General features: G+C 40.2%; 1 non-coding gene across 1 annotated transcript; it reads left to right on the top strand.

The window, feature by feature from the left end:
* The first annotated feature begins 7,684 nt into the window (after positions 1-7,684).
* LOC141658034 (small nucleolar RNA R71) lies at positions 7,685-7,791 on the top strand. Its single transcript, XR_012548945.1, has one exon. It is a non-coding gene; the product is annotated as a small nucleolar RNA R71 (small nucleolar RNA).
* Positions 7,792-11,433: the final 3,642 nt, after the last annotated feature.

Here is an 11,433-nt window from a genome sequence, read left to right as displayed (position 1 = left end):
TACCTACTAATGATTCCAATAATAAAGCAAGAATAATAGAAGTACTTGAATCCTAGATTGAGAGGTTGTCAATCTCCCAATAATAACCCAAATAATCTTCGATTACCCAAAATAAAGTAAGAACAAGAGAGAGATTAAAGAACTAAAACTTGGATTAAAACTTGATTAATATTTGATTACAATATTGAAGAGAGATTTGATTGATATTGACTACACTAATTATTGATAAGAAGAACATGCTCCTCTAATTAGACTAATGGGGTATTTATAGTGAAAATTAGGGAGGATGCATTAGGGTTAACTAAGGGCTAAACTAGTAATTACACTTTTTAAGTTGAGCAAGGAGCCTCCGGGATCATCCGAGAGAAGGGCTTCTCCATTTCGTAGCTTGAAGAACGAAATCAGGTCTTTGTCTTTGTGATCCGTGCGGGCCGGGAGTCGGGACGGCCGGATCTGGGATGGACGATCCGAGCGGATCAAGGAACAAGACGCTCGGATCGGCATGGGGAATCCGAGCGGATTCCCGTGAGGACGCTCGGACGGGCGAGGACGGACGGATTCTCTACAATCCGTTCGGATTGTAGTTCAAAGAACTTTCCTTCTTCTTTTTCTTCCCTTTTCTTCATGAATTCCTTGGGGATTTCCTTGGGGACTCAAGGATCCTTTTCTCAACAATGCTCTTCTACTATGCTATGTACAAAGGCCTTCTAGTCTTGTCTCTCCTTGATGCTTGGTCATTGAATATGATCAATTTAGCCTTGTTTTGCCATGAAAATGCAAGATTCTTACTCCTTTCCTACCAAGGGATCAAAATCTCAAAGAATATGCAAAACAAAGAACTAAAGATAAGAAATGACCCAAATAGGCACTAAAAAGCATAGAAACAATGGTAATTCGGGGGCTAAATATGCGCCAATTATGGTCGCATCAAATATCCCCAAACCGAACCTTTGCTCGTCCCGAGTAAAGAGGTGACAAAGACTAGGACCAATACTAACCTAACCTAATAATAATAGCCGATATGAGACAATTAGCGGGTCTCACTCCGCCCCTTCAACTCACAACAAGACAACCATGAGGTAGGATGCCTTCTTGCAAGGCAAGGTGGGTCTTGCCAAAATGGCGACACATCCAATCATTAAGCACACAAAATCAAGTAATGGATGCATCTACAAAAAGAATAGCCACTTTCCTCATCTAAGTGGCGGAAATTATCTACAAGGGAAGCAATTCAAGGGTACACAATCCTTCATAGATGCAATTTGTTCAAACTACTAAGCCTAGAAGGATACCAATAAATCACCTCCAAAAGGTGTCAAGCTAGGGTACCTTTGTCCTCAATCGTTAAATGCTTTTGTCAAGAGTAGACTCCCTATGGTGTTAGAAACACTGGAGGATCGCGGAATTCCCCCTCTTGCCTAGACAAGAAGAAGGGTCGTCCCCTCTCTACCATGCACAAAAATGGATACGATGGATAAAGGGATCGATAGATATTTGAGTTTTACTTTGGGAGTTTGCTTTTGTTTTTGTTTTCCCCCCAAATTTCTTTGGCATTTGACTTTTTGAGAACACTTTCTTTGCCATTCTTTTTGACTTTTGGCATTTCAATACTTGACAACTTTTTGCATTTCTTTTGAACATTTTCAAAGTCACCCCAATTAGTAACGAGGGTGCCTTATTTTTGAAGCTTTAGGAGTTCTATTTTTGCTCCTCTTTTCATTTGATGCATTTTTGCAAACTTTCTTTTCATTTTTCATTTCATTTCTTGAACTCAAATCAATTTCTTTTTGTTTTGTGCCCACTCCCTTTGATGACAAAAATATGGTAGAACATGGATGAATGATAGAAGTATGCATGGTTTCAAGGGTCACCTTGGAATAAACGGTAGCCAAGGAGTTATCACACCACAAGGTACTCTTGACTCGGCCTTAAACCATGGGTCAAAGGATACTAGCATGACACATCCTAGGGTGTTTTACAAGTATTCTAACAAGCAAAGTCTTAAGAATAAAAAGCATCTACTAGGGCCTATATACACTTGTCAAGCTTCCCAAGTAGACGGTTTCACAAAATTTTTCTAACATGCAACTACATGCCATGATGCAACTAACATTTACACATCCTAATGCATATGATTCTACCAACTAATATGCCAAATAATTCTAAATGCAATCCTAAGTTCACATTGTTTTTACCGCATCAATCAAAATAAAGCCACATAGTCATTAACATAAAGAGGAAAAAGGAGATTGGAAAGATCATACCATGCGGTCTTCAATATCCTCATGTCTCGGATGTGGCGTAGTCAATCAAAGTGAACAAGGATGAAACAAACACAATATATACAAGACAATATATACAAAGGAAATGAACTTGTTTTTGGATTTTCAATTTTTCAAATTTTTATGATTTTTGAAAATTTTCAATTTTTATGGTTTTTGAATAAAAGTTAAGTGTTAGAATTCCCATCCCCACACTAATATGGGCATTGTCCTCAATGGCCAAAATGATGGAAATTATGCAAGAATGATGCATGATTTCTATACTAAATGCAATTCTACACTAAGCTATACTACATGATGCATGGTTTTTGTTATGACGGAGAGGATAATTTAAATTACCTCCCGTTGCGTATGCATTAACTTCCCCAAACCAAGCAAGACACTATTGCTAATGTCAAAGCATGGGGGAGTTTATGCACACACTATGCTATGCATGAAACTAGATTGTCATTTTGGATTTTCAAAAATGGGAACAATAAAGAACACCTCAAAGGAACCGAGGTGTGAGTCCTTTGGTGTTGCTAGGACTAAACCAACAATGATCAAAATGAAATAAAATACAAAGAGATATAGACTAACCGTGGGAGAGTAGGAGTCTCCAAGGCTAGTCTTCCATCATGCTACTATCATCACCACTTCCCTCATGAGAAGTGGTCACATTGCCACTTTCCTTGGCACTTTCTTCTTTGCTTTCTTCACCATCATCTTCCTCATCATTAGCTTCACCATCTCTTTCTTCATCTCCACTTGCTTCTTCCTCAATATTATCATCAATCTCCTCATCATTTCCAACAACCACATTGTCATCCACCACGTCCCTAGATGCACCCGGAAACAAGGCTTCTTTATCCGCCCAACTAGGCAAAGGACAAGATGGATCGAGGAGTCCTTGCCTAGCTAGATGTAGGAGGGGAGGATATTGAGCCAAATAAGCATTCTTCCGATCTTCATGAGCTTGCTTGTGCATGGCTTGCATAAGAAGAGTGACATAGTCTTTCCCAATTTCAACTCCTTGTGGTTTGAACTCTTCATAATCATAGGGGTAAGGTGGTATAACAATGGAAGAGGAGGGGGTTTCATGATCACCCTTTTGTTGTTGAATGATGTACTCGGCTTCTTCGGATAGGGGAAGTAAATAGTTGGTCCGGTGGACACTAAGACGGCAAATCTTTGCGGGTAAAGTGAATGATCGAGCCTCACTTGTAAGCCACCCATACTTGGTATCAAGGGAATTGTGAACAACCCACTTAAACTTGTTAATCAAGGTGGACATATCAATAAGATGGCCACCATCCTTAGCCGTGTACTTGCTATCCTTATTGAAATTAGGATCAAAGTGCTTGGCTAGGACCGTGACAAGGCCGCCATTAACAATTACGGTTTGACCCTTCTTCCCACTATCTACATGGAGCCATCTATCAACCAATAGCCTCAAAGAATTGTAAGGCTTGGTGTGAATTCTTCCAATATTCAAAGTTGATTCAAGGAGAATAAAATCGAGTCCCGTGAAATGATTGGTGTCTTTCCTAGCAATTATGGTATTTCCCACAACTTTGTGCCATATTCTTATGCCCGGATGATGGACCAAAAGAGCACGACAAGCTTTAAAATCTTCAAATTTCTTCCCGGAGATTGCCTCCCAAAGAGGCTCGGGATCATACTTCCCATATTGCTTATAAAATTTATGTTCATCGCTAAGACCCAAAATTGCACCCAATTCCGGAAAGGTAATGCGTCTACTAGTGTTAGCTAGACGAAACTCAATATTTTCCCTATTCTCAACTTTTGTCACTTTTAAAGAACTTAAGAATTCCAAGACAAGGGAGGGGTATGTTACTTCCTTCATTTCAAACAATTTCTTTAAACCCATGGCATTGAAAAAGACTCTTGTTTGTTCAAGAACACCCAACTTCTCTAAAGCATCTTGGCATATGAATTTGGTGGATTGAATTTGTTTCATAGCAAACTTGACAAATGTATTTCTATGGGAATCGGAGATGAATGTTACCTCCGGATAATGCAAGAGTTGATTAATTACCGGAGTAGAGGGTGATGCTTCCATAGAAATTTGTTGAGGTTGTTGCACTACCAAGCTTGGTGTTGATACCACCATTGCCAAAGCCTTCTTCATTTGTAGAGCTTTTTGCCTTTGAGAGAGAGTTGTAGTCTTTGGTGCCTTTGTTGCCTTTGTTGCCTTTGTTGCCTTTGCTTTTGCTTTAGTTGCTCCCTTTGTTCTTGCCATTTGATGAGCTAACCAAGAAAAAGATCAAAAATCTTCAATTTGTAGAATGCCCAAATCGATTTTGAAGGTGAAAGGCTTTGCCTTTATGAGAACAAAAATCAATTCAAAGGTGAAGATTTTGTTCTTGGTTTTGATTGTTAATGAAGATGGAGTGATTGATTTGTTATTTGAAAGATGGTTTGATTTGATTTTGGTGAGTTTTGTTGAGGGTTTTTGTTTTTGAGATGGAGAGGATGAGGGTTTTGATGTTATGGGTAGTGTTTATGAGTGAATGAATGAATGAATGAAGGTGGAGTGGGTATTTAAAGAACTCGACAATTTTAGGACGCAGGGACAATCCGTGCGGATTAGGCGCAATCCGCTCGGATTCTGCAGCTTCAAATTTTCAAAAATCCCGCCTAGAGACGGGCGGATTCTGGGGAATCCGCTCGGATTCTTCTTGGATGAGACGGGCGGATTGTGTGCAGGACGGACGGATTCTTGTCCAGAGATTTTTCTTTGTTTTTCTTCAGCTGCAAGACGGACGGATTGTTCACAAGACGGACGGATTACGTGAGACGGCGTCTTTCCGTAAATCCGCTCGGATTCTTCAACAGTCAAGAATTTGCAGTTTTCAGCCCAGCCCAAGACGGGCGTCTTCTCAGCAGGACGCTCGGATCCTCTGCAGACGGGCGGATTCTCAGGAATCCGCTCGGATTGGTCCTTGTGTACACGGATTCAGTTCCATCCGTGCACCAACGCATTCCCTTATCATTCTTTCTTTCTTTCTAATCTTGTGTTCTTCATTGTGGGGGCACTACTAAGGCATGAATAGCCTAGGCAATTGCCATCCCCACACTAAGGTAAAGCACTACACATCAATTAAAATCATTAGTCCCTCCCTCACTTCTCTCTTTTCATGACAATTATTTTGATCAAAGTAAAAATAAATCCAAAAATGACAAAAATGCAATACAAAAATGTAAATGTAAGTTAGGGAGTTAGAAATATTTACAAGTGGTGGTTTAGGGAGGACTCCACCAAACTCTCATTCTTGATGAGATGTCAAGGAGGCATGTTCAAGGTGTTGTTGATGTTGCTCAACACCTTGAAGAAGTAGTCAAAAGCTTGTTCATTGTTATGGTAGAGGTCCTCAATAGACCGTGGTCCTTGTTGTTGATCATGATCGATGGCATGCCCAATGTAGGGATTAAAGATCCCTTCAAATTCGTCGTCCCAAAGACCACAAACTTCATTGAGTTGATCATTGAAAATCTCTTGCTTGGATGGGGACAACTCTCCCAATTTCTTCTCTTGGCCAATGAGGCCATCTTCTTCTTCCTTGGTTGATTTTGATGAGCTTTGCAAGCTCTCCTTGTCACAATTCACTTGCTCTTTGAATGGAGCATTTTCAATTTTCTTTCTCCATTGGAGTTCCGATTTCTTCTTCTCATCTTTCCGGCTATAATGATCAATCATGAAACATGGCTCATGCAAACGAGGAGCTCTCATGGTCTTGTCAAGATTAAAAGTTATGCTTTCATCTCCCACTTCTAGAGTGAGCTCTCCATGTTTCACATCAATCACCGCACCCGCGGTGTGTAGGAAAGGTCTTCCTAAGATGATTGGAATGTTGGAATCTTCCTCCATATCAACTATGACAAAGTCCACCGGGATGAAAAACTTCCCAATTCGCACGGGGACATCTTCCCATATCCCTAATGGTGTCTTCGTCGATCTATCGGCCATTTGAAGAGTGATATTGGTACATTTAAGCTCTCCCATTCCCAACCTTTTACTTACCGAGTACGGCATGACACTCACACTAGCCCCTAGATCACATAAGGCTTTGTTGATCGTTGTGTCGCCAATGGTACACGGTATTGAGAAGCTTCCCGGATCCTTTAGTTTTGGAGGTGAACTCCCTTGAAGAATTGCACTACTCACCTTGGTGAAGGCGATAGTCTCAAGTTTCCGGATTGACTTCTTCTTTGTAAGGATATCTTTCATGTACTTTGCATAGGCCGGAACGTGATTGATTAATTCCGTGAAAGGAATTGAGACTTCTAAGTTCTTCACAATTTCCATGAACTTTCCAAGTTGATCATCAAATTTAGGCTTGGCTTGTCGACTTGGAAAAGGAAGTCTAATCACAATGGGCTCCTTTTCTTTGGCTTTGTCTTCATTTTTCTTTGAGCTTTCTTCTTTTGATGATTCCCCTTCTTTGGGACCTTGCACCACAACTTCATTCTCACTAGCTCTCACAACTTCATCCTCAACTTGCTCCTTCGGTGCTTCATATCTTGTACCACTTCTCAAGTGAATGGCACTAACCGTTTCATGTCTAGGGGGGTTGCTTTGTGGTGGTAATTGCCCCTTTTGTCTTTGTGAGTTTGAAGATGCTAGTTGAGTTAATTGTGTTTCCAACATCTTGGTGTGAGCTAGAATGTTGTTGATGGTGGTGTCTTTTGCTTGGCTATCTTTTTGCATTTGGGTGAAAAATTCTTGTTGATTCTTTTGCATTTGGAGGACCGCTTTTTGGACATCAAAACTTTGGTCATTGTGGTGATTGTATGGGTTTTGATTTTGGTAACCTTGGTTTTGATTGAAAAAGGGTCTTTGATTTTGATTTCTCATGGGTGGTGGAGTGTATGTTGTTTGAGGGTTTTGGACATTTTGGCTTTTGTATGAGAGATTTGGATGGAACTTGGTGTTTTCATTGTAAAAATTTGAATAAGGGGTACCACTTTTGTAAGCTTGGAAAGCATTGACTTGTTCGGTTGTTCCCCTACACTCACTTGAGTCATGACCTAAGGTTCCACAATTCTCACATATCCCGCTTGGGATTGATGATGCCGTCAAGGCATTGACATGATGCTTTGATGATTTTGAGCTTTCCTCAAGTCTAGCCATAGCTTGTTCAAACTTCAAGTTGATTGTGTCAATGTGAGCACTAAGTTGAGCACCCAATTGAGTAACAGTGTCCACTTCATACTTTCCTCCTCTAGTAGCCTTGCGAGGCCTACTATATTGCGAATTATGGACCGCCATTTCCTCAATCTTGTTCCATGTTTGATTGTCATCAACTTCGGTGAACATTCCATTTGATCCCATATTGAGAATGTTCCTAGAATCTTCATATAAACCATTCCAAAATTGTTGCACTAAAAACCATTCGCTAAGTCCATGGTGAGGACATGAGCGACAAATGCCTTTGAACCGCTCCCAAGCTTCATACAAAGATTCTTCATCCCTTTGCTTAAAACCCGTAATTTGAGCTCTTAGCATATTAGTCTTTTCCGGTGGGTAGAAATTTTTGTAGAAAGCTAGAGCTAGCTTCTTCCAAGAATCTATTCCAAGGGTGGCCTTATCGAGGCCCTTCAACCATTGCTTTGCGGTGCCGATTAACGAAAAAGGAAATAAGACCCATCTTATTTGGTCTTGAGTCACGCCTGTTTGAGAGATAGCTTCACAATAATCACAAAATGTTTCCATATGAGAATGAGGGTCCTCACTAGGCATTCCCCCGAATTGGCTCCTCTCAACTAGTTGGATAAAGGCGGACTTGGCAATAAAGTTTCCGGTAAGATGTTGTGGGGTAGGAGTACCATTTGGTAGATCCTCCTCGGTGGGTATAGAGTGTGACGAGAATTTAGGCATTGTAGGTGGATTTTGTGTGGTATTGTTTAATGGGTTTTCTTCTCCTTCTATTGCGAAAGGATTGACAAACTCACTAGTGGGTTGAACAACTTCACCAACACCTCCCAAATTCCTCCTAACAAGTCTCCTATTATTCGTCAAGGTTCTTTCGATTTCACGGTCAAAAGGTAACAAATCTCTTTGTAACCTTCTAGACATGCAAAATATCAAACAACTCAAAAACAATTAGAACAATCCTTGAGGAGTTTTACTTCCCCAAGGTGAAAAAGACACAACAGCAACTAAAAACAATAAAAGAAATCTTAAATCAATTAAACACCGTCCCCGGCAACGGCGCCATTTTTGATCGGTGCCATTTGGTGTTCACAATTAAGCATATGTGGTCGTTGGTCAATGGTCGATACAAAACACAATTTATACTTCACAAACAACTCTACAATTAGTAAAGAGGCAAGTAAAGGTCGGATCCCAAGGGACGGGTATTGAAATGAAGATTCTATTGTAACTAGTGGTGTCTAGGGGTGTCACAAATTTGGTTGATGTAGAAGGTTACTAAACTAAAATAGCAATGAAAATAAACTAACAAGGTAAATGAAATAAGGGTGTAAACAATTGATTAAAAGCACTAGGGTGTCATGGGTTCATAGGGGAATCATGGGATATGATCATACAAACATGTTCTCAAATTATAAGCAAGCAATTATTGTTGTGATGGATTGAGTTGGGTTATATCTTACAATCCTAGGAAAGTTTGGGTCCCGGAGCCGAATCTCTTGGATTGTACAACACCTACAAGTCGACTTAATCTTCCCTACTTAACACATGCATGGTCTAACAAGACTCGAGTTGGGTTATGTCTTACAAGTCAAGTTGAAAGGATAGAAGATGATAGTAAATGCAAGGATTCATAGGCTTAGCATTTCATCAAATATAACATGTGCATGTATTAAGATCAAAACAAGCAAGCAAATAAGATATGAAAGCATATTAATTTAAGCATGAATCATTCCCCATGTTGGTTTCCCCTAATCACCCATTAAACCCTAGCTAAGAGACTACTCACTCATCATCATATTGAACATGCTAGAAAGGTTGTCAATCATACTAACATAATGAAACATGATGAGTAAATGAAAGTAATTAGCAATAATTAAAAAGGGATTAAGAGATTATACCTACTAATGATTCCAATAATAAAGCAAGAATAATAGAAGTACTTGAATCCTAGATTGAGAGGTTGTCAATCTCCCAATAATAACCCAAATAATCTTCGATTACCCAAAATAAAGTAAGAACAAGAGAGAGATTAAAGAACTAAAACTTGGATTAAAACTTGATTAATATTTGATTACAATATTGAAGAGAGATTTGATTGATATTGACTACACTAATTATTGATAAGAAGAACATGCTCCTCTAATTAGACTAATGGGGTATTTATAGTGAAAATTAGGGAGGATGCATTAGGGTTAACTAAGGGCTAAACTAGTAATTACACTTTTTAAGTTGAGCAAGGAGCCTCCGGGATCATCCGAGAGAAGGGCTTCTCCATTTCGTAGCTTGAAGAACGAAACTGTGCTGTGCTGTGATCCGTGCGGCTGGGAGTCGGGACGGCCGGATCTGGGATGGACGATCCGAGCGGATCAAGGAACAAGACGCTCGGACTGGGCATGGGGAATCCGAGCGGATTCCTGGTGAGGACGCTCGGACTGGCGAGGACGGACGGATTCTCTACAATCCGTTCGGATTGTAGTTCAGCAACTTTCCTTCTTCTTTTTCTTCCCTTTTCTTCATGAATTCCTTGGGGATTTCCTTGGGGACTCAAGGATCCTTTTCTCAACAATGCTCTTCTACTATGCTATGTACAAAGGCCTTCTAGTCTTGTCTCTCCTTGATGCTTGGTCATTGAATATGATCAATTTAGCCTTGTTTTGCCATGAAAATGCAAGATTCTCACTCCTTTCCTACCAAGGGATCAAAATCTCAAAGAATATGCAAAACAAAGAACTAAAGATAAGAAATGACCCAAATAGGCACTAAAAAGCATAGAAACAATGGTAATTCGGGGGCTAAATATGCGCCAATTATGGTCGCATCAAATATCTAGCTAATATTATTTAGTGGGGATAAGGGATAATCTTGGGTGCAATCAAGAGGAGTGGCTTCTATACTTGAGGTCTTTGGAGGATCATCCTAATATATGAAAAACTCAAGAACAAGTGAGGTAGGAGACTTCATTTGTGCCCATTTGGCTGAAATGTTCATATGGTATGAAACGATTTTCCTTACTCTTATTCTAGTTTTGCATGCATAAGATCTTTAAGTTTTTATGACTAAAACTTTAAACCAAAATATGTGATATTTAAAATATAATTTCCAACACCCCATGTACTCAAAATGGTCGAATATGTCGACATCCTAGAGCGTCTAGGGTGTAACATTCCTAAGACTCTTGTGGTGGATCGAATCCTCCACTCACTTCCCACCAAGTTTGCCCACTTTAGGGTGAACTACAACATAAATGGCATGGATAAGAGTTATCATGAAATTCATGCACTCCTCACCCAAGCGGAGAGGGATATGGAAGCTAGTGGGAGTGACAAAGGGGATGTTTTAACCATGAAGTTAAAGAACGTGTCCCTTGGAGTTAAGAAAGGAAAAGGGAAGGAAAAGTCCCAATTCAAGAAATCGTCAAAGAAACACGACAAGGGAAAGGGGAAGGCCGTTGTGAATGGCAATCCTAAGGCAAAAAGTGTCAAACTCTCCGAGGCCGAATGTTTCCATTGTAATAGGAAGGGGCATTATAGGAGGAGTTGTCCCAAATACTTGGAGGATCTTAAGGAAGGGCGTGTGATGCCTATTGGTATGATTTCCTTTCTCTATGTGATAGACGTTAATTATACTTGCACTTCCACTTGGGTACTTGATACCGGATGTGGCTCTCACCTTTGTAATCATTTGCAGGGTTTAAGGGACGTGCGAGCACTAGCAAAAGGTGATGTGGATCTCCGCATGGGCAATGGAGCTAGAGTAGCCGCCGTTTCCGTGGGGTCCTATGTGCTCACTTTAGCAAGTGGTCTAGAGTTGTATTTAAATAAGTGTTTTTTGTACCAACTGGTTCGGTCCGTTTCGTGTTCACAATTTAATAGATGTTGTCGTTGGGTCACGTCCGAATCAAAACACAATTTATAGCTTCACAAACAACTCTACAATTAGTAAAGAGGCAAGTAAAGGTCGGATCCCAAGGGACGGGAATTGAGATGAGATTTC

The sequence above is a fragment of the Silene latifolia genome, chromosome 5, assembly GCF_048544455.1.
Source record: "Silene latifolia isolate original U9 population chromosome 5, ASM4854445v1, whole genome shotgun sequence".
Taxonomy (NCBI): Eukaryota; Viridiplantae; Streptophyta; class Magnoliopsida; order Caryophyllales; family Caryophyllaceae; genus Silene; species Silene latifolia.
Note: the sequence above shows the minus strand (reverse complement) of the source record. Positions and strands in the feature narration are given on the sequence as shown.